The sequence below is a fragment of the Camelus bactrianus genome, chromosome 2 (genome assembly GCF_048773025.1).
Source record: "Camelus bactrianus isolate YW-2024 breed Bactrian camel chromosome 2, ASM4877302v1, whole genome shotgun sequence".
In the NCBI taxonomy this organism is placed as follows: Eukaryota; Metazoa; Chordata; class Mammalia; order Artiodactyla; family Camelidae; genus Camelus; species Camelus bactrianus.
Window position 1 is genome coordinate 38,058,365 of NC_133540.1, and position 25,365 is coordinate 38,083,729.

The window sequence follows — 25,365 nt, forward strand, 5'->3', positions numbered from 1 at the left end:
AAGTTGCTAAGAAGAATTAGTTTCAAAACATTTGGGACTATTTCCCCTCAAATATAATGATGCTTAAAATAGAAAAGTGCTTGAAGTTATAAAGTTTTATGTTCTGGCCTCCCATGGACTTTAAAATAAAACTTTCCAGTAAATGGCCATGATCTTGTTAACTGAGCAGAGGAATTCTTTGGATAGAACCACAGATTGTCTTGCTCAGTTTGCAGCAGAAGAAACCAAAGCCAGGAAGCACTAAGTGGTGTTTCCAACACCACACGGCTCATTAGTGGAAGAACTTGCACAAATCTCTTAGCTCTCAGTCCTCTCTGTCTCATTCTAGAGAAGCCCAATAAATATTTATTAGCTTTTCTGTGCGATGGACCTTGGACTTGGCAATGTGTGGCTGATACAATCTTACAGTGTACCTCAAATCCTTGGGTGAATCCCTTGCTGATGTGTCTAATCTTTTGGCAGTTTACTTGTAGGATTTCTCTGAGATTTCACTTGGGGTCTTTTAGGTAGTATTAAAACATTTTTATGTTCTGGGATTCAAATATTGGGATGTGTTAAAGTCCAGCAGCATTCACATCACAAATGACCAGGAGCCTAGTCAACCAGTAGCCAAAAGAGGTTATGGTGAACTACTATTCAAATGAAAGCTCCAAGCATCATTAAGAGGTTGATTCACATAGAATTTGACTCACAGCACACTGGGTATCACCAATAGTCTGATAATTTTAATACCTATATAAGCCAGAATCAAAGTCATCATGCCACTATCAACATACTTTCAAATATATTATCCTGTTGTTTAATCTCCTGCTCCTATTCTGCCTCCTAAACCCTATACTCCCAAAGAAGGCTACATGCTACCCCTGTCATAGTTATTATTGTTACCGAGTCCAAACTCGTTCTGTTTGCTGCACGACAGGCCAGTAAATTGGGAGATGAGGTGTTGCGGCAAGGAATAATGACTTTATTCAGAAAGCCAGCAAACCGAGAAGATGGCAGACTAATGTCCTGGAGAACCATCTTACCCAAGTTAGAATTCAGACTCCTTTTATACTAAAAGGATTGGGAGGTATGGTTGGTTGGTGCAAATTTCTTGGTGTCAGAATCCTTTGTTCTTGCAGCTGTCCACATAGGTCAGGATGTTCCTGTAAACCCCCAACAAGACAAGTATTATTTTCTGTTCTGCAACTTTTTATCTCTATATGAATAGAAAAATGTTATACCTTAAAAGTCAGAGCTTTGAGAATGGGCTATCCTGTATATTTCAGGCTATAGGCAATACTGTTTTACCAAAGATGCAGAATCAGCATGACTAAGCACAGGAAACAGAGCAGAGGGTTAGAGCTAAAGGAACAGGTTTAATACAGAGTCAGATTTGTTCTTCCCTATTGTATAATGACACGCAAGTTGTTAAACTGATAGAATGGATTACACTAGTGGACAGAGATAGAAAAATAGTAATCAAGCATGAAATATGAGTTTTACAACTCTGCAAGTACTTGTTATAGAACTAGTAATGGGCTTCATGAAATATTTTATATCTCACAAATATGAGACGAGAAATAAAAAAATTAAAAAATTGGGGGGAGAGTGTTTTAAACCTAAGTATTTAAAGACTTGTTATTATTTAAAAAATCAAACAGATCTTAACAGTAAGTAATGAATTTGTAAGTGCCTTGATTCACATTTACCTAATAAAAATTAACCATTGAGTATATTGTGAGACTATGTGAAAATCTAAGGTTTATTCCAAATTATACTTCTGTCATTTGAGGCTTCACAGGTCATTCATTCTTTTGTCTTCCAGCATGCTTCAGACAATTATTTCTATTCTTTTAAAATACTCTATTTTTAACTATCTTCTGAGAGGGAGATTCTCTGGCCCCTTAGGCATTTATTCTGGCCCAAAGAGGGTAAATTTGTGTTCAAAGAATAAGGGAGTTGGGATTCAATTCCAGGTCTTCTGTTTTCTGAGACTGGCCTTTTAACCACTCCAGGTTTTCGCAGATGCACTGTGTCTTAGGAAATTTGGGTAGAGGATGGTTGACAAGCAGTGAGCTCTTTTAGGCTCTGCATGAGGCCAGTGTCTAGACAAAAGAGCCAGCCACACTAGGTTTTAAAGTCGCTATCTTGTGTTGTTGTTGTTGTTTTATCCATTATAGAATTGTACCAGCTTTGAATAAGTTCTTTTAGTTTAGGGTTCCCTTCGACAGAATTTGGATAGGGGCATGGTCCTAGAGGATAATTAGTAATCTTATATACCTTTGTTCATCACTCTAATTATTTTCTGGACCATTCTCCAAAGGCTTGTCTCAGATCCCAGGGAGAGGAGACTATTATAGAAAGTGAGTTGAGTAGAAGAGATGTATCCATATGAAACTAACATCCATGGTGATATGGCATTGTTGCCTAGTAACAGAGTTGAACCACGGAATTCAGGCTGAGTTGGAGAGCAGCTATGCCCTCAGGACAGAATGTATCACTGCAGGCCAGAGTCCTTGGGTTCAGGTGAGCTGACAGGGCCACCAAGAGAAGCAACCACCTTCATTGGAATATAGCAGTACAGACAGAGAGCTGTTTGATGGAACAGTAGAGGAAACGGAGGATACCCGTGGGAAAAGATGGTGGTCATAATCATGTGGTGAAATCAAGTGGAAGAACCTAACAACCTTGAACTCATGGAAGAAGATTTTACAACTAGCATTTTCAGCTACTTTTGCTCTTTGTCTAAGACAAGAAGTTTTTTCATGGTTAGCAGTCAGTTATCCTGTCCTGGCTGATGTGACCTGGGGAAATACAATTTATGTATTTATTTGTATACTAAGGATAGTTCATTACAGCTACTTGCAGTTATTAACTGTTAGAAATTTTGGGGTTCTATTAATATATTATTATTGATATAATAGCTTAAAGCAAGAATTTGATGTCATTAAAAATAGTTAAATGGTAGAAATCAATGAAATAAAGCTGGACAATGAAAATCAATGAAAATCGCTTTTCAGATAATCTGAGTAAATAGTTGCCTGTAGGTTCCACCTTGAAGTTTGACCAGAATGTCCTTAAATAAACAGTTCTGGGACATTTTGCAGAGTTTGTGTTTAGATATTATTTGATACCAAAGGACATTCTTATTATTTGCATATCAAGAGCATTTTATTTTATTTTTTGAATAGGAAAGCAGCTTCCATAATCAGATGAACTTCATAGCACACATTCAGTTCAGAGCAGCACTAACAAAAATGTCCTTAATTGTTTTTCCTTGCTTGAACAAAGATCATGACTCCTTTATAGATCTTCAAACAGTGTGGTGAACTCTTTTAATATGCATGTCAGTTTCTCTTTCAAATGATATTTTGAAGTTTGCAAACTTGTGAGCTCAATGTCCATACGGATGTCCTGGGGCCCTTCCTCCCTGTGGACCACAAGGCAGATCATAGAGGAGGAGGGACTATGATTTGCCCTTGTATCAAAGAGAGCCATGAGATTGATGTGAAGAGGACCTAAGTGTCGTGGTTGCCCAGCTTCTGGTCTAGACCCTTATTTCTTCCTTCTGTACCCCAAACATCCTGAACCCAGTTAGGCTGGAAGATTTTGAACAAGAGAGGGTCTTTTTGACCACTTACTGACATGTAGGATGATATCATTGAATAATTTTAAAAAGTGCTCCTCAGTGACCTCCCCACCCCATCTTCATGATCCCTTGTTTAAATATTAAAATTTCACAAATGAGATCAAAAGCTTTGTGAGGCCATTATGGCCAGTATCAGAGAGCTCAACCATCTGCTTAACTCTGTAAAATTTCAGGAAAATTTAATACAACATGTTGTAAGAACTCCCGCCTGGTGGAATCCATGACAAAGCCTTCCACGGAAGCTCCCAACTAAACCAAATTTAGTGTGTTTTATGGCCCAGAAAATGATCCTGTTCAGGGAAACTGGTTTGGTAAATGCTTTCAAAATTAAAGGAACAATTCCCACTACAAATGTTGTTCACAATGCAAATGCGCTTAGTAAAACCCAAGGCCAACCCATTGCAGAAAACCTATAGGATATGCTTAAACCATCACTTACTACTCAGCTCAGAAGGGTTGGATTAGGAGTCTGCTTGAAACCAGAGTCTAGATTGCAGAATGGAAACTTCGGTGAAAAATGAAGGGCCCCTTGAGAGCATATGACATTCAGAAAACTTAGTCTGAGAAATCAAACAGTAATAGATTGCATCTGCCAATTGGTGATCTTGATTATTCACCTATTCATAGTCAGAGGGTTCAGGCCTGATGGCTCTTTTTAGTGCAAGGTTTGGAAACATCTTTGTTAATGAGTGGAATAATAGAAATACACAGTCAGATTCATTGAGTAGTTATCACACATCTGCCATTGCTCTTTTTTTTTTTTTAATTAATAAATACGATGATTTTATTTACTTTTTAATTGAAGTCAGTTTACAGTATGTCAATTTCTGGTGTATAGCATAACGTTTTAGTCATACGTATACACACATATATTCCTGTTCATGTTCTTTTTCATTGAAGGTTATTACAAGTTAGTGAATTTGTGCTATACAGTAGGACCTTGTTGTGTATTTTATGTATAGTAGTTAGTATCTGCAAATCTCAAACTCCCAATTTATCCCTTCCCACCCTCTTCCCCTCAGTAACCAGATGTTTGTTTTCTATGTTTGTGAGTCTGTTTCTGTTTTGTAAATAGGCTCATTTGTCTTTTTTTTAGATCCCACATATAAGTGATATCATATGATATTTTTCTTTATCTTTCTGGCTTACTTTGCTTAGAATGAAGATCTCCAGGTCCATCCATGTTGCTGCAAATGGCATTATTCCATTCTTTTTTATGGCTGAATAGTATTCCATTGTATAAATATACCACAGCTTCTTTATCCAGTCATCTTTCAGTGGATGCCATTACTCTTAAGGCATCACTTGAGTTACTTTAGTTCTTCTTACAACAAGCTTAAGAGGAAGGGGCTGCTGTGAAGCCCATTTTACCTCTGGGCAAACTGAGGCCCAGAGAAGTTCAGCTGCATAATCTGCTCAAGGTTACATAATTATGCAAGGCATAGCTGAGTTTTGAATCTGGAGATTCTGATTACTGAGTCTGTGGTGTTTATCACTACGCCATATGGTTCATCTATTCATTTCACAAATAGCTATTAATTGCCTGCCCTACCCTCTGGAGCTTACCGTCCAGTGAGGGGGAAAACAGATGCTAAACAAATATATGAACGAGTGTCAGGTGATTGTAACTATGATAAAGAGAAGTAAAATGGTAAGGGCTAGAAAGAGAAGGAGAGAAGGCTGTTTTATAAAAGGTTGTCAGAGAAGGTCTCTCTAACAGAGATTTGTGCCAAGATTGGAATGAGGGGGCAAACCATGTGGCTTTCTGGATACTTGGCAGACGAATACAGAGGCAGAGGAAACTGCTGGTGGGAATGTTTGAGGGACAGCAAGAATCCAGAGTGACTGGAATACAGTGAGCAAGAAGTGGGTCCTGGGGGAGTAGACAGACAGACAGAGGTGGCTGGAGGCAGGTCACCTGGTGATGAATCTATTACAGTTGTTAAATGTCTCCTTCACAGAGGTTTTTAAGGCGTCATAGCCAGCATGAGTAAGCCTGATGTCCATCATTCAAGGTTATTATGATCATTCAGTGGATGAGCCTGAGGATTTCTCATGTCGTAGAAAGATGATGACAAGTGTGAATCTCTACAACAGGAATTGGTTTACTAGTTGGGTTCAAGATTTGAAGCATCTGATACTGGATACATTTCACTATGGGAAATTGTTTTGGGGTGTCCAATCACACCAGCTAGCTAGGGATGGTCCCAGTTTTAGCACTGACAATCTTCAATCCTGGGAAACCTGCCGCAGACCAGGACAAATTAGGATGATTAGTCACTGTCTAACAGAATTCTCGAAGGGTTACTTACGAGATGGTTGCTCAATGGAGAACCAGTGACAAGCCGTCTGGGCTCTGGAATTGCACCAGTATACTTGAAAGTAAGGCATAGTTATACCTTTCATTTTGTAGATAAGTGATAAAGTAGAAATAAAATAAAGACTTGCAAATGCCCTAAATTTATGAACAATAATCTTTAAGCGAGGAGACGGAGAAGATAGCGGACTAGAAGGATGCTCGCAGGTCACCCTCTCCCACAAATACACCAAGACCCACATCTACGAACCCACTCAGCCAACCAGAGCACCTGTGGAACTCCGACAGAACATCGCCCTCTTCGAAAGATAAAGACTCCAAAAATCTGGTAGGAGAAAAGGAAAAAAGAAAGAACAAAAGGCAAAGCAGCACGGGACGGGTCCTGTGGGGAGGGAGCGGCAAAGGGGGACTGGCGCTCGCTCGCTGCGTCTCCCCTCTCCAACTGAGAGGCCAGCGGGATGGAGGGGGAGCCTCCGAGGCTCGGATCTGTACAGAGCAGCCATTGACTGACAGAACTAAGTTAAATGGGCACAGAGCGTCCCCCCCGACACCCAGCCTGAGACGCAGGCCAGCAGCGGCGGGCAGGGCCAGGCTGCACGAGCTGGGCGGAGGACGGAAGTGGCTGCACGGAGGCAGCCCCGGGGGAACGCAAGGGGCTGCCCGCCGTGGCTGTGGGTGCACAGGGCAGAACAACCTGGTCCCTCCATAAAACAGCAAGGTTGATGTGCTCTCGGGGGAAGGGTGCACACCCCCATCTCTGAAAACCCGCAGAAAGTTTTCGGGGGAAGAGAGGCGGGGCTCAGGCACAGCAGCCATATCCTCCGCGCTTAGCACCCAGGCGGGGGCGGGGGCGAAACCTACATCTGCACCAAAGGGCTTAGCAGCCTCAAAGGCCAGACTGGGACTGGCCTGCAGCCCGGGGCAGATAGGATCCTTCCATCCTGGTCCCTCAGAGAACTTGCTCCACAAAGACAAACAAGGAGCTGGGTTTTGGCTCAGAGCAGGGACAGGGCTGTCCCTCGGTCTTCCCCGAGCCCACCCGCGAAGCGCCAACCAGGGCGGAGCGCCGACCGGGGCGGAGCGCGCAGCCGCACAGAGCAGCTGAGCTACCGGCGGCGCAGGTAGAACGAGAGCGGTTCCCCACCCCCCACCCCGCCTTTCGGGCAGGAACACAGCCCCTGACCGAGGTGCTGGGAGGGGGCACGACCCGCCCTCCTACCTGGCCAGTCTGCAACATCTGACTGCGGCATCCGGAGGGGCAGCGACCCGCCCGCCCACAGCAGAGAGCTGCAGCTGACCCAGTGTTAGGAGGAGGCGCGATCTGCTTGCCGACAGGTGCTGGGAGCAGCACAGAAGAGGGCGCCAACGGAGGGCCTCTGAAAACAGCAAGCTGAGCTTCCAAAACAGGAGGAAGACAGAAAGACTTCACATTAAAAGCACACAGACTCCAGGAGAACACTGACAACCTCCCCCCCCCCCTTTTTTTTTTTAATCTGTTTTCACCTGTTCTATTTTCTATTACTCTCTTAATCTTTACTTCTTAATTCTTAATTCATTTCTATTTCTCTTGGGTTTTGATGTCCTGCTATTGATTAGACACAGGTTTCAAATACATCTATTCATCTCCCCCCCCCTTTTTTTGTAAAGGTTTCAAAAGGACGTCTCAACCCGATTAATACTCTGCTTCAACTCACTCTTCTATTATTCATTATACACTGTTTTCAAACCCTCTTTCTCCCTTCTTTTAAAATTCTTTCTCTCTCTCTCTTATTTTTTTTTCTTTTTTTCCTAAGTTCTATTCCTAAATAGGCATCAGATAGATAAAATCCTTAAGGACCAAAATAAACAACTGATACTCCATAAACCACAGTGCCAAAGAGGTATGAGCAAGATGAAGAAGCAGAAAAACCTTTCCCAATTAAAAGAACAAGAGAAATCCCCTGAAAGAAAGATCAACGAAATAGACATCGATAGCCTACTAGATCAAGATTTCAAAAAAGGAGTGATCGAATTGCTGAAGGAATTAAAAGAGATAGTGTTTAGAGATATAAAATATGTCAAAAATGAAACTGAAGCTATAAAGAAGAGCCAAGTAGAATGGGTAAACTCATTGACAGAGATGAGGAATGATCTAATAGCTGTGCAAAGCCGACTAGAAAATGCAGAGGAACGAATTAGTGATCTAGAAGACAGGGCAATAGAAAGCACCCATTCAGAAGAACTACAAGATAAGCAAATAAAAAATAATGAAAATAGCATAAGGGACCTATGGGATAATATAAAGCGTCCCAATCTTCGCATAATAGGGGTCCCAGAAGGAGAAGAAAGATCAAAGGGGGTTGAAAAGGTTTTTGAAGAAATCATGACTGAAAACTTCCCAGACTTAAAGAAGGAATCAGATATCCAAGTACAGGAAGCTCAGAGGGTCCCAAACAGGAAGAACCCAAATAGACCCACACCAAGACATCTCATAATCAAGATGGCCAGAGTCAAGGATAAAGAAATGATTCTAAAGGCAGCAAGAGAAAAGCAAAGAGTAAGTTACAAGGGAACCCCCATAAGGCTCTCAGCTGATTTCTCTATACAAACGCTACAGGCCAGAAGGGAGTGGCAAGATATATTCAAAGCCCTGAATGAAAAAAAGATGCAGCCTAGGATCCTTTATCCAGCAAGGCTATCCTTAAGGATAGAAGGAGAAATAAAGAGTTTCACAGACAAAAAAAAAAAAAAAGCTGCAGGAGTTTAGCAACACTAAACCCATGCTAAAAGAAATACTGAAAGGGCTATTCTAAATAGAAAAGCAGCAGGATGCTACAGAAATGAGAAACACACAACTGGAAAGGTGATAACTCATGAATTACAAATAAAGTAAACATGAAATTATAAAAGAAGACATACAAATCACTGAGAGTGGGAGAGGGAGGCAGGGAAATATAGAATATTTTTTTCTTTTTTAAATTTTTTTAACAGTAGGATGGGTTTGAGATCATGTTACTATCAGTTTAATAAAAACAGTTATAGTAATGCGTTGACAGATTTACAAAAAGGTAACCACAAGCCAAAAATTTACAAAGGAGTCACAAAAATTAAATAAAATCCATGATAATACAAAGGAAGATTACCAAACCACAAAAGGAAGAAGAAAGGAACAAAGAGGATATAGCAATTCAACTGCAAAGATAAGTTCAAAATGGCAATAAACACACATCTATCATTAATTACTGTAAATGTTAATGGACTAAATGCTCCAGTCAAAAGACACAGAGTGGCAGACTGGATAATAAAGCAAGAACCTTCAGTATGCTGCATACAAGAGACCCACTTTAGGGAGAAGGACACATATAGATTGAGAGTGAAAGGATGGAAAAGGATATTCCATGCAAATGGAAAAGCCAAAAAAGCAGGTGTTGCAGTACTGATTTCAGACAAAATAGACTTTAAAACAAAGACCATAAAGAAAGATAAAGAAGGACATTTTATAATGATTAAGGGAGTGATACAAGATGAGGATATTACACTCGTTAATATATATGCACCCAATATAGGAGCACCTAAGTACATACAAGAATTACTAACAGAGATAAAGGGGGATATTGATGGGAATACAATCATAGTTGGAGATTTTAACACTGCATTAACATCACTAGACAGATCTTCCAGACAGAAAATAAACAAGGCAACAGAGAAATTAAATACTACAATAGAAAAACTAGATTTGGTGGATATTTTCAGAGCGTTACACCCCCCAAAAATAGGATATACATTCTTTTCAAGTGCACATGGAACATTTTCCAGGATCGATCGTGTACTTGGGCACAAAAGAAACCTCAACAATTTTAAGAAGATAGAAATTATCTCAAGCATCTTTACTGACCACAATGCCATGAAACTGGAAATCAACAACAGAGAAACAAAGGAGAAAAAAAGGAAAGCATGGAGATTAAACAATATGTTATTGAAAAAACAATGGATCAATGAGGAGATCAAAGCTGAAATTAAAAAATACCTTGAGACAAATGATAATGAAAGCACAACCACTCAAAACCTATGGGACACAGCAAAGGCAGTGCTAAGAGGGAAGTTTATAGCAATACAGGCCTTCCTCAAAAAAGAAGAACAATCTCAAATAAACAATTTAACCCACCACCTGAATGAATTAGAAAAAGAAGAACAAAAAGCCCCAAAAAGCAGCAGAAGGAAGGAAATAATAAAGATCAGAGAGGAATTAAATACAATAGAGATTAACAAGACCATAGAAAAAATCAACCAAACCAAAAGCTGGTTTTTTGAAAAAGTAAATAAAATCGACAAACCTCTGGCCAAACTCACAAAGAAGAAAAAAGAGAGAGCACAAATTAGCAAAATAAGAAAGGAAAATGGAGAAATTACAACACACAAAATAGAAATACAGAATATCATACGAGAATATTATGAAAAACTATATGGAACCAAACTGGATAACCTAGAGGAGATGGACAAGTTTCTGGAAACATACTGTCCACCAAAACTGAATCAAGAAGAATCTGAACACTTGAACAATCCGATCACTAGAAAGGAAATAGAAATAGCAATTAAAAACCTCCCTACAAATAAAAGTCCAGGACCGGACGGCTTCACCGGGGAATTCTACCAAACATACAAAGAAGAACTCATACCAGTCCTTCTCAAACTCTTCCAGACGATTGAAAAGGAGGGAATACTCCCAAACTCATTCTATGAAGCCACCATCACCCTGATACCAAAACCAGGCAAAGACACTACAAAAAAAGAGAATTATAGGCCAATATCACTGATGAACATAGACGCCAAAATCCTCACCAAAATTTTAGCAAATAGAATCCAACAACACATAAAAAAGATTATACATCATGACCAAGTGGGGTTCATCCCAGGGACACAAGGCTGGTTCAACATACGCAAATCAATCAGTGTAATACATCACATCAACAAGAGAAAGGACAAAAACCACATGATCATCTCCATCGATGCAGAAAAAGCATTTGATAAAATTCAACACCCATTTATGATAAAAACTCTCGCCAAAGTGGGTATAGAGGGAACGTATCTCAACATAATAAAAGCTATATATGACAAACCTACAGCCAGCATAGTACTCAACGGTGAAAAACTCAAAAGCTTCCCACTAAAATCTGGGACAAGACAAGGATGCCCACTATCACCACTCCTATTCAACATAGTCCTGGAAGTCCTAGCCACAGCAGTCAGGCAAGAGAAAGAAATAAAAGGGATCCAAATTGGAAAAGAAGAGGTAAAAGTGTCATTATATGCTGATGACATGTTACTATATATAGAAAACCCTAAAAGGTCCACACAAAAGCTACTAGAGCTGATTGAAGAATTCAGCAAGGTAGCAGGTTACAAAATTAACGTTCAAAAATCAGTTGCATTTCTTTACACTAACGATAAATCAACAGAAGAAGAAAGTAAAGAAACAATCCCCTTTAAAATAGCACCCCAAGTAATAAAATATCTGGGAATACATCTAACCAAGGAGGTGAAAGAATTACACACAGAAAACTATAAACCATTGATGAAGGAAATTAAAGAAGACTTTAAAAAATGGAAAGATATTCCATGCTCTTGGATTGGAAGAATCAATATTGTTAAAATGGTCACACTGCCCAAGGCAATCTACAGATTTAATGCAATCCCTATCCAATTACCCAGGACATATTTCACAGAACTAGAAAAAAATCATAATAAAATTCATATGGAACCATCAAAGACCTAGAATTGCCAAAGCATTACTGAAGAGAAAGAAAGAGGCGGGAGGAATAACTCTCCCAGACTTCAGACAATACTGTAGAGCTACAGTCATCAAGACAGCATGGTATTGGTACCAAAACAGGCATATAGACCAATGGAACAGAATAGAGAGCCCAGAAATGAACCCACAAACTTTTGGTCAACTCATCTTTGACAAAGGAGGCAAGAATATACATTGGAATAAAGACAGTCTCTTCAGCAAATGGTGTTGGGAAAACTGGACAGCAGCATGTAAAACAATGAAGCTAGAACACTCCCTTACACCATATACAAAAATCAACTCAAAATGGATTAAAGACTTAAACATAAGACAAGATACAATAAACCTAGAGGAAAACATAGGCAAAACATTATCTGACATACATTTAAAAAATTTTCTCCTAGAAGAAATAAAAGCAAGAATAAACAAATGGGACCTAATGAAACTTACAAGCTTCTGCACAGCAAAGGAAACCAGAAATAAAACAAGAAGAAAACCTATGGAATGGGAGAAAATTTTTGCAAGTGAAACCGACAAAGGCTTGATCTCCAGAATATATAAGCAGCTCATACGACTCAATAAGAAAAAAATAAACAACCCAATCCAAAAATGGGCAGAAGACCTAAACAAGCAATTCTCCAAGGAAGACATACAAATGATCAAAAAGCACATGAAAAAATGCTCCATATCACTAATTATCAGAGAAATGCAAATCAAAGCTACAATGAGGTATCACCTCACACCAGTCAGAATGGCCGTCATTCAAAAATCCACAAATGACAAAAGCTGGAGAGGCTGTGGAGAAAGGGGAACCCTCCTACACTGCTGGTGGGAATGCAGTTTGGTGCAGCCACTATGGAAAACAGTGTGGAGATTCCTCAAAAGACTAGGAACAGACTTACCATATGACCCAGGAATCCCACTCCTGGGCTTGTATCCAGAAGGAAATCTACTTCAGGATGACACCTGCACCCCAATGTTCATAGCAGCACTATTTACAATAGCCAAAACATGGAAACAGCCTAAATGTCCATCAACAGGTGACTGGATAAAGAAGAGGTGGTGTATTTATACAATGGAATACCACTCAGCCATAAAAACCGACAACATAATGCCATTTGCAGCAACATGGATGCTCCTGGAGAATGTCATTCTAAGTGAAGTAAGCCAGAAAGAGAAAGAAAAATACCATATGAGATCGCTCATATGTGGAATCTAAAAAACAAAAACAAAAACAAACAAACAAACAAAAACAAAGCGTAAATAAAGGACAGAAATAGACTCACAGACAGAGAATACAGACTTGTAGTTACCAGGGGGGTGGAGGGTGGGAAGGGATAGACTGGGATTTCAAAATTGTAGAATAGACTACACTGTATAGCACAGGGAAATATACACAAAATGTTATGATAACTCACAGAGAAAAAAATGTGACAATGAGTGTGTATATGTCCGTGAGTAACTGAAAAATTTTGCTGAACGCTGGAATTTGACAGAACATTGTAAAATGATTATAAATGAATAAAAAATGTTAAAAAAGTAATCTTTAAGCTTCTTTCCGTATTGTCAAAGCTTGAAATATTTAGCTTAAACATGTACATTATAAGCAGTACATTGAAGTATTTAGAATCTCTCTCAAAGACAGTCTCAGGGCATTCTAAAACAGGAGAAAAAATTTTTTTAAACTGAAGGATAATTGATTTACAATGTTGTGTTAGGAGAGAGATTTTTGATCACATTTTCCAACTCTAGTGCAGTAAAAGTAGAAAAGAAAAAAAGTGTAACAACTTATATTTTAACAGTTTAAAGACAAAAACAGATGAATATCTCAATTTTTGCTGTAATGACATTTGCTCCAATTCAGAATTATTCCTGATGTTTTAAAAAAAATGATCCCTGATCATTAAAAAACCAAATTATGAGTAGATCCAAACTTCCATAGAAAACAAATGAGCACTTGTTGGAAACCAATAGAAAGCAACCTAAATTTCATTATTATGAAACTGGGGAGATTATCCAAATAATGAACTTTGACTAGCATTAAACCTTGTGATACAAATAATTTTTGACATGAAAAAATGCTTATGATATAATATTAAGTGAAAGAAGTTAGATACCAAATGTATATGCAATATGAATTTTACTGTATTAAAGAACAACAAGAATAAACAAACGAACCCTCCAAATAACTATTTTAAAAAGATTGAATGAAGGCATGCTAATGTTTTGGTTACTTGTGTGTGGAACTTAACAGTTTTTAATATATCCTGCAATGTGCACCTGTTGTTTTTAAAATATTCTGCAATGTGCACCTATTGTTTTTAAAATCTGGAAAATCAAATTAAGACAAGAATTTTAAGAAACAGTTTTGTTTTTGTGCTAGGACTTACCCCAGACGCAAACTACTGCTAAAGAGGTAAGAATGAACAAACTGCAGATGAAAAATTGACTTTGGTCCCAAATGGCTAAGGCAAAAAGCTCCAAACATGGAACTGAAGGAAATAGCAGAGTTTTATTTTGATGTAAAATTGGAATGGAGGAAATAAAATACCATTTTATTGGAGCAAAACATAAGGAATCTGGAGAATAAATCTAGACATTAAAAGTTATTTGATAGTAAATTCTCAGCCACTCCTTCAGAGGAATGGTCAAGCGAGGTGAAGAGAGAGAGCTTGGAAGAGCCACCATTGTACATCATACAGAGAAAATAACAGGTTACCCCACTGCTGGCTTGTTAAATGGGTCGGTTTTGAACTTGCCAGAGGCCTTTGTGATTCAATCTTAAATGGCCCCTTTCTTTAATTATTATCTGTTCTTTGCAGCTCTCTCTATTTATGTATTAGAGTAAGTAGGGTAAGGTCCTTATCCACAGCATTATACCTTCTTTCTCTCTTTCTCTTTTATGTTCTCTTTATTTCCTTTGTCCTTTACTGAGATGGAATTTCCTCATTGAAATCGTATTTTTAAAAAAAGGAATAAAATACACCACTATTTTAGATTACTTTATAAATTTTCAGACCATTTCATGTTCACTGTCTTATGAATGTATCTTCTTAGTAACTTATGAATTAAACTAAATTGGTATTATTCCAAGTTTTTGAAAACTACACAAGCTGTGGCCAGGTAAGTGTCTGGCACATTTGAAATGTGATGGAGCAAGAGTTACAACTCCACTCCAAGGAGGCTCTTGGCCCCCCAGATTATTCTGTTTCCTATAAAGCAGTGCCTTTGGGGTGTAATTCTTTAAGGCCTAAGAAGTAAAATACAATCAGTTAGGAAATGTCTCTATTTAAAACAGAGCAAATAAATACTCACATATCTTATGCATACATTAGACATTTTTTAAAAAGTTAATCACCAATTTCAGTGGAGTGAAACAGACATTGAGATCTGACCTCTACATCAGACTGGGAGATGGTGCCTACTTGGGCTAATTTGGGGGGTTTAATTTTGGAGTTTTGATATTATTTCAAAACTTTCAGGGTGTAATTCATTTTCTTGAATGATACTGGATCCTTCTTTTGTTTTTCATTCATTCGTTAAAAAGTAAATGCCAAATATTGTACTAGATGCCTTCAATTCAAGAGTGAACAGTCTCATGAAATTTGTTTCCCCAAAGGAAAGCAAAGTTATAACCTTATATAATATGCTACATAATTTAAGTCCTTGGTTTAATATTGTCGTTTTATGCCTTATACTTACATCTGCATTTTAATAAATGCAAAACAATCTGCATTTCTTGGTATGCCTCTGGGGATAGGTTTCTATCCTTTTGATATTTTGCACTGATTTAGAGCCTCTTCTCTGGGCGGTTTGTGCTGTCATAAGTTGTGTCTTTAAGTGAGGGCAATATCATCATGCAAAAGAGTAATGTCTCCATTAACGCCTAAGTCATTATTTAAAAGGATAATTATAATAATTCTTCATGAGAATCTTTACCTTCTTGGGAGGCAAGGGAGAGGCATGTTAGGTGATTCCTTCTCATCAGCTCAGGAAAACAGAGATATTTGAAGTTTGGTGCCTTTCTACAGCCCTAGGTACAGATCAGACATGAAGGAGTGACGAGCAATCCTTGACCCACTGATGACAAGTGACTTGTTTCCTGCTCAGGATGGTTTCCATGGTTTCAAGGCATGTCGCTGAGTTAGGGTCTGCTCCTTTGCTTTGGCATCTTCCTTTCTGGGGAAGCCATTTTGGCCCCTGGTTTCACCATTTTCTCTTTTCAAAAGCAACCTACACATTGAACAGAGATGACTTGCAGACTCCAGTCATAAAGCAGTTTCGATTTTGTCTCCCTCTATCCTTTAAACATGGTCTGTGGAATGAATCTTCCCCATCACTGCATGAATAGTTTCCATGATTTTTCTGGTCACTCTTTGGCAACCCAGTTTTCTGGTAACTTCAGGCCTCAAACAACTGTCTCAGGTTAGCCATTTTATTATCAGTTGCATGTGTTAATACAGACTTTAATTCTGAGTTAAAGTTGAGACATATTCCTGTCTGGAAGCTCGGAGAGAAGCCTGAAGTTGAAGTGGGAGTGGGAGGGATTTATTACCTAAGCTCCTCCTTCACCTTTCCTCTCCAGCTCACCCACAGATATTTCTGGCTCTTCGGGGGTTGGAGGTGTAGAGGAAGGAAAGCTAAGAAAGGCAGCAAAGATGTTAGTTCACAAGTCCTTGTGTGGCAATCTAGCAGCTTTGCAGGTGTTTACAGCTGACAACCTGACAGATATTGATGATTCTTTGGTAGGGGACCCCATGAGCTTCTGCACTTTCCTGCAAGATCTCAAGTAGAAGTCAGCTTGCTCTTTGCTGTATGATTAGCAAAATTGTCTTTTTCTAGTAGCAAATGATCCCTTATTGCTTTCTGGCACAAGCCATGGATTTTATCCAGTGCTTGATAAATGTATAATAATCAACTAAAGACGGACAAAGAAACAGTACATTAGACCAGGTTGGTGAGTCAGTCTTGGGAAAGAGTTCAAACTGATAGGACGTATGTGATAGAAGAACATGAAGATCAACACAGTGTTAAAATAATACTGGTATTGCAAGTATGCGGGAACAGAAATGATGAGACTGAAGTCATCCACAAGGGGAAAAGACATACGGGGAAGTAAGAAGAGCAGAAAGCTGGAAGTTGTGTTGCCAAATCAAAAGAGAAATCTGCATGTGACATTAGGATTGTCTGTGAATCAGGAACTGTGGAAATGTAAAAGAGGAAGTTATACAAGCATATTGCATTTGTGTTTAGGCAGAAAATAATTTCCCAACAACATATGACCTAACAGGATTCCCCAGCTCCAAGTATCTTTGCCTGAGTGCTTCTAAGTATTTAAGTAGTCAAATAAAACAGGGAGGAAAAGGAGTCAGTGGACATCATGATTCTTTTATAAGGGAAGTTTTGTATGTTTCTTATAAAAGAATGCAAGTATAAGTTATAAACAAATAGTTGAAATAAAGGTTTAATTTATAGGCAGTAGGACCACTAATATGCTCACTAAATACTAGCTGGGTGTTGGGACCCTATTTAATGAGATTTACCAACCCCCCCAAACCAACATGTCTATCTGTTAAATAGCCATTAAATATCAGTAATTTTTGTTTGTTATGGAAAATACGGTGAAACTATTCGAACCGACAGAAAGCTACAAATAATAGTTATAAGTAGTATTTATTGAGTGTTTATTAGAAGCCAGACACTGTTCTACAGATTTCCTGAACATAATCTCCTTTCAGGATTCCTGGGCTATCAGGTCAGTAGTCCTGCATTCTCATTCACAATTGGGGGAAGTGTAATTAACTCGCCTAAGTTCACACAGCTGGTCAGTGATGTGAAGCTCGAACTCAGGTAGTCTGACTCCAGAACTCATGTTCCTACTGATAAGTAACCCAATGGCCACTGTCTAATAATAGTAGCCTTAAAGCTAGACGCTGGTGATCTGATTTTCAGCCCAGACCAGACCTTCTGTGGTCTTTGTCACGCTGATGGTAGGAGTCAGATGATCTGTTGAAAGCATCTGTTATGAGCCCTCACTATCACTTATGCTTCTGCCAGATCAAGTCCTGGAGACAGAAAAGCAGAGCTCCTGAAGTTTCAATCCTCCTAACTCTTTCTTTGTCTCAGGTTTTTTTTTATTCTTTCACAAGCTGCAGTCTCAAATTCATCATCCCTTTGTTGACCACCGAATTTCTCTTTCTCTTCCTCCTGCATTACTTCCTTTTGGTTCTTCCATTTTGCTTGCTGCCTGGGTTGGAGGTGGGCAATGCTGTAGGGAAAAACTTGTCTCAAAGATTCACTGATGGCTGAGAGCAGAGAGGAAGTGTTGGCAAAAGTCTGAAAACATGCACGCAGACCACCTGAAGGTTTTGCATTTGTGGTATTGTATTACAGTTCACGTTTTGGGGGCAAACAGTGAATGATGAAAGCCTAAAACAAAACAAAACAAACTCTGAAAAGGAATGTTGTGCTCACATAATTGTTGCTTGTCAAAACCACATTTAATAACTATAGCCCATAGCGGGATTTGGTTCTCTGCAACATCATTAATAATTAATCCTTTAAATTTATTGTTGACAGCTAATGAATACATACCAAGTTTATTGCTCTCTCTAAATTCTTGCCCAAGACGTCAATTTATTTTCTTCTTATTTCAGTTTTATTTTCCCTATTTTTAAAAAGTTAAAATTAATGTCATTTCATACTGTTCCATAATGCTTCTAAAAACTCATTTTTCCCCTAGAGCTTACTTACCAATAAAAGTTTTGAATAATCAAATCGTAGCTATCCCTTTATCTTTCCTTTGGCTAAATGTTAGATTATGCCCTCTGGTTAAGAATTGCATCGTGTGTATCTCAATGCAGTGCCAACCACGTTGCTACCTTTTACAACTAAACAATGACCTTAGTAACAACACATATGAGAGCTTATTAACTTTAACTGAACATATTAACCTTAACAGAGCATATACTTTTAAGGAAATAATTATGCATCCTCACTAGACTGTGTGGGAGTTGAAAGTCTGGAAACGATATGGCAAGACAGTTATGTAAGAAATTCAGCTAAACATACTCAGCTGAAACAAAGCATCTAAGTCTAGAAATAGTGTATAGTGGGTGACACCAGGAAGTTAAACCACATGGCATGGATGACAGTATCCTGAGTTAGAGATTCTACAGTCACTCTTTGCAAACCCATTCCACTGCCTAGTGTTGAAATCTGAAGAAAGCTCTTTGCATGCAATCTGTATTTTTGGTTGTTTCTTCTTGGATTATCTGCACAGAAGGGGAAAACAACTGATTCTTACCCTTTCTATTGGCCTGAAGACTTTTACTAAGTTTTTAATTCTTTCTCTAAGCTAATACCTGTTGTTATTCATAATTTTTGATAAGCTTGTTTGCCGTACAGCTTTCCTGTCTATTGAGGTGGCTACTAGTCACAGTGGCTCTTTAAGTTTAAACCAATTAAAGTAAATACAAATTTCAGTTCTTCAGTCACAGTAGCCACATCTCATGTACTCAGCAGTTCTGTGACTGATGGCTACCATGTCGGACAGTGTAGCTCTAGAACATTTTCCACACTGCAGAAAGTTCTAATGGGTAGTGTTCCTTAGTGTGGAACAACCCTGATCTCCTGCCTGTATGTTCATAATGACAGACAGTTACCTTTCAGAGATTTGTGATAATTCTCTTAGGTTGTTGAGTGCATACTAAAAGAATCTTGGAGTTGGTGAAATAATTTTTACCCCATAAAGATATTCTTAACAGTAGGATAGGACCTAACACAGGGAGGGACTCAGGGATCCTCTCTCAGGTCTCAGAAAATCGTCCTCTTTACCCACTTGGCTACTGATTCATACTCTATTTCTTTCACTAGGAATTAGGAAAACCCACTGAGTTTTTCACTCTGCTTGCCTTATATTTTCATCATTCATTTTTTGATGAAGTATGCTCCTTAAATTTTACTAGAGAACATTACAACTTCTGTAATAAGGTAGGTTGATGTTGTTCATAGTTCAGCTAAACAAAGTTCCAGGTTCTTAAGCTGATTTCTATGATCCTCATAATCCTTTAAACATATCTATCACATAGTGGAGTCCTGCAGATTCTGAGGTAACATAATATTAATAGAGAATGACTTCAGTATTTTTACTTTTGCATTCCTGTATATATGCATTAATCTCAGTGTTTTATTTTAAAAGTGAGGTGTTAAAACTGTGTATAGGTGCTTTTCCCTACCTCATATTTGGTGACATGGCCCCCACTGCATGGTACCACAGCAGGCTCTGTACTGATCATGATATTAAGATGAAGATTTCACATGAATAATTGGAAGGAAAATATAAGCAATTGTTTGTCAATTGAGTTACTTCTGAGATTTCAGGTTCAAATCTATTTTTTTCTTTTTCTATCTTGGCAGCTAATGAGCGTCCATATATCGTTAGTAAGTGATTCAGACCTAAATATATTGCTGGTGCTCACAGAAAAGCATTCAACTCAAGAATGACTTATTTTTTCAAAGATAATATTTAGCGGGAAGGATCATAAAGGGATAGAGATCTTGGATGTGACAAATGTTATGGGTTTATTTAAATCCCTTAAAATTTTTCTATGCAAAAGTCTGATTCTCCTTCAGATCCTCAGTGACTATTTCCATCTGGCTAAAGCATTGTTGCCTCTGGGATCCCAGTGGGGTGAAAAGATGAAGTGGCCCAGGGCAGTAGCTTCGTGCATTTTACATTATCACCTGTCACTACGTCTTAACGTTCTTTGTAAGAACAAGGTGGCCTGCCCCACTCAGGCCAAGACCTTGATCACCCGCCAGATGCCCAGCAGCTTGTTTGACCTCATTAAAATTGAGCGATCATGTTAATGTGTGGGGCTGAGGCCAAACCTCTTAGAGCTGTTTCAAATTTCTGAGGATATTATCATAGGATTTGGTTTGTGATCTTTTCTTAGTATTTTCTAGCGGATCGGTCTGAATAGAAATAGACGAAGAGGGAATTAGATCTGGAAATTGGAATTAAAAGCAAAATGTGCTACAAAAAATACAGCCAACACATGGCTCCTTCATGTTTTTTTTTTTTCCCTCTAAGAAATAATTTGTGGTACAGAAACCTATAAGATATAATACTTAAAAAGTACTGTTAAATGAAAACTTGCGAACTATGGAAGCATGATGGCATTAGCTGCCCAGAGGGGCAAATAATTATAGCTGTTTTTTATTGGCAGGGAGAGTTTCTACCTGATACTGTGCTAACCCAGTCGTGACCTCTGCTTTCATGCCTATCTTGCTGAAAGTAAAAAATGTGAATTTAGATCACATAGAAAGTGTTGCACAGGATTACAATGCATTTCTAGTGGCTTTGTCAAGATCACGTGGAGTCGGCAACTGGTTAGATTTTCTGAAGGTTGCAGATGTTCTTGAACATAAATCAAACCTCTGTCTCTGAAGGATAAAGTTTTTACTTCTAGTTTAATTATTTACTGCCAAAGGACATGCTTCTACCATTGCTTGGGGTCCAGTTAACTTCCCTGCACAGTGGTCCTGTCAAGATGGTACAAATGCCTCCACTAATTGGTGTCCTGCCCTGTTGTCCTCACGCTGAGTTCAGCATGAAGCCAGTCTCTCTCAAAGAATAGGCTTAGTGTGATGAAAGCCCTGTGATGCTACAGGGCACAGATGTGCAGTGCCGGAATGTGTTTGTTCAGTCTGCATGGACACTTTTTCAAACACAAAGAATATAGTTGATCACACTTGATTGTTATTTTTAACTTTCATAGAAATGATATGTTATGCACTTGTACTCTTGCAGATGGATACCTATAAACCATCAATGACCCCAGAAATAATCATTCTTTCTTAAAACTGACATTAGCCATACAAGTAGTCAGAAGGAGTGAACACTCAGGCTGAATCCTCGTGGTCAGATGACATCTTATGCTTGCATCTGGGTCCTTTTGGGCACCACCTTGATCACTTCATTTCGTATCTGTACCTCAGTCTCCTTGTCTATAAAATTATGACCCAGAACTAAAAGTTGATTCATGTTCCTTCCTGTATTTAAAGTAAATGATTATATGACATAACTGGGCCAAAGGATGAAAGTGAGGATTAATGAAATAAGTCATAAGCTTTGCTCTTTTGATTGATGGAGATTTGATAATCATACACTTGATTGTTTTTATCATTCTCTTTACCAAAAATGAAAGTGGGAATAGAAGAATAAGAATGACAGCTTTCCCATGACCTTAACAAAATCGGAGCACCTTACATTTGCACAATAACACCTAATCTTTTTCTGATTATCAAGCAATTTACATACATGATAGGATTTGAACTTTTACAGCCACCTGGGGTAGTGAGTGAATAAAGCAGCTATTGTTGTCCAGAGTCTCAGAAACCTCACGTTGGAGAGGTCCCAGTGGTTAGTGATTGAGCGAGCATGAACCCATTTCTTTTGTCACTAGTACAATAGCTGTTCCACACTATGAATCTACCTCTACACTGTATTTACAGCTAGTAACCCTTCTAATACTTTTTCAGGCTTAGAAGAACAGAACCTTGCAATATATAGGATGGTCATTTGCTTTTCGCTTACTAAAACCATTTTTGGTTGGTATTTCAATGTATTTGACCTCTATGCTAGTCACATTTTGAAAAATTAAATTGTAGAATTGTTGTGGAAATGATTTTATTTTTACTTTACTTTCAAAGCTGTATGAAAATTTTTAACTTCTTAGAGGTAGAGGTGGAAGGAATCCTACAGGTCTATCATTGCAGTGGGAAGTCATCATAAAAATGGATATATGTATGACTGGTGGGGAGAGGGACTGGACTGTAAATTGCCTGGTAAAACCTAACTGGCTTCTTAAATTTGAAATTGCCCCCTTGACACCTAATTATAAGAAATTATATTGAGATCCTGGAGGGATACACACACTCGATTTTTATTTGTTTTTTTCTTTAAATTCATGAATAACATGGTAACCAAACATTGGACAATCTGAGAAATCTTGTTTGCAATGTGACTATTTCTAGATAGCAAAGGGGTATGATTCATTGAGAAATCTAGACCCTGCACTGTGACACATTGTATGACGTCTCAGGAAGTTTATTCTTTGAGCTGTGATAATAAATCACAACCCCAAAGCATGAGTTCTCAAAGAACAACTATTTTAGAGCTATCTTCTTGAGGGTTGTTTGATTTTCTAACAACTGTTGTTAATGAAGCTGAAATTTCTAAGCAGGAGACAAGCACTTACATGAGTTTTTTCAGGTTTATGCAGAATTATGGTATGTAATTTTTGATTTCTTGAAACTCTGTGATAGACATTTTTTCTAGGTTAACATTCATTATATTAACATGGCTACTGTTTCAAAAAATGAACACCCTTGATAAATAATATTTGCTGTTTTCAACCCTCCTCAAAAGACATCTTCAGGGGTCCTAGATTGGCTATTTTGAATGGAATCAACCTAAAAATGACATTCCCCACATTGGCTCATTCTCTTGACTGGGTTGCCCTGTCTTGGTTTGGCTAAGTCATCTTTATCTTTGGATGCTGGGTAAAGACTTTTATTCTTGTTCTGAAAATCTTGCTGATTTGCAGAACAAACCTCCAGCCCCAGTTTTTTTCTTTTGTAAGTTACATAAGTCGTGCTGTGTGAACTAACATCTTGTCACTCATTGTCCTAAAGCAAGAGCCAAACTGGTGAGAAACCACCCACTGTTGAATATGAAACCTGTGCCAAAAAGGCAACAGCTCCATGCTGCTCTGCTGTGCCCCGAGTGATCAAACAAGCCTGCGAGCAAGCAGGAACTGCAGCAGCAGGAATCAAAGGAGTCCACTAGCCACGCAGAGTAGAGAGGAGCAAGGCAGCGATTTTCTTAAGGTGAGGTGACACTATGCAAGCAAAGGCACCCTTCCATTGTTTTTGTTCCGGACATTTGAGCACCATTAGAGGAGAAACTGCAGGCTGATGCAATTTTTATTCACTGGATAGAGAAATGACAGAGGACCATTGCTAGGAAGATTTTGCTTCCTATTTGGTGTTTGTGTTTATATATTTATGTTTATACTTATATTCTTATTTTGTTCTGAAAACAACTTATAGTATCTCAGTCTATTATGTGCATATGTATGTGTGTAAGATATACACACACACACACACATATATATATATATATATATGAATTTTTGGTTAAGGCCTTCTAGATTATCTTTTAAAACTTTCCCCCCAGTTTTATTGAGATATAATTAACATAGAGCATCATATTAGTTTTAGGTGTATAACATAATGAGTATATATATGTATATATTGAGAAACGATCACTACAATAAGTTTAGTTAACATTCATCACCTCACGTATACAATTTTTTCTTATAATGAGAACTTTTAAGATCAATTCTCTTAGCAACTTGCAAATATACAATACAGTCTTGTGGACTGTTGTCACCAGAGCTTACTTATCTTGTAAGGGAAGTTTATATCTGTTGACTGAAATCAAATGCACAACCTAAGAGTTGAGAGTTACGTTTTACTTGGTGGATTTCCTGAGCACTCAGCCCAGGACACAGCATCTCAGATCACTCTAAGAGGGTGTTCCAAAGTGGCAAGGTAGAAGCCAGGATATATGGGTTTTTGCAACAAAGACCAGGTGGTCTGAACATCAAAAAATTACTGTTAATTAAAGAAAACCAGTTACCTCAAGTTGAGAAATATAGCACTTTTCTACATATGGGAAGGTGCTAAGGTCTGGGCTCATTGAAATCATTCCTTTGATACGCACCTAGCTGTCAGTATCCTGCTCTTTCACATTCTGAGTTCCCTCAGGGTGTCTGGTTGGGGAGTGGCTACAGAGGCCAGGCTGCCTGCTTGTTCATATCCTGATTCCCTCTGCTCACTGTCAGGGGGGTGGCAGTAGTGGCTGGTGACTTGATGGACACAGCATCCTTTGATTACTGCTATGGCTGGCAATATTTTTCATTCATGTATCTTTTGACCACGTTCACCCATTTCCCACCCCCATCCCCCACATCTGGCAATCTGTTCTCTGATTGTGTAAGTTATTGTAGATTCCATATATAATGAGATAATACCATATTACATAGTAATTGTCTTTTTGTGTCTTATTTCACTTAGCATAATGTCCTCAAAGTCCATTCATACTGCCTCAAGACAAGGTTTCCTACTTTTTGATGATTGAATAATATTCTATTGTGTGTGTATATCTATATCTATCTGTATCACTTTTTAAAATCCATTTATCTTTCAGTGGACACTTAGATTGTTTCCACATCTTAACTATTGTAAATAATGCTGCAGTAAACATAGGGATGCAGATTTCTCTTTTTCTTTAAGATAGTGATTTCATTTCCTTTGAATATATATCCAGAGTGGGATTGCTCAAGCATATGTTAGCTCTTCTTTTAATTTTTTGAGTAACCTATACTGTTTTCCACAGTGGTTGCACCAATTTACATTCCCACCAACAGTGCACAAGGATTCCCTTTTCTCAACAGCCTTGTCAACACTTGTCTCCTTTCTTTTTGATGATGGCCATTCTAATAGGGGTTAGGTGATATCTCATTGTGGTTTTGACTTGTAGATTATCTTTTATAGATAAAACAAGACAGAATATTTTAA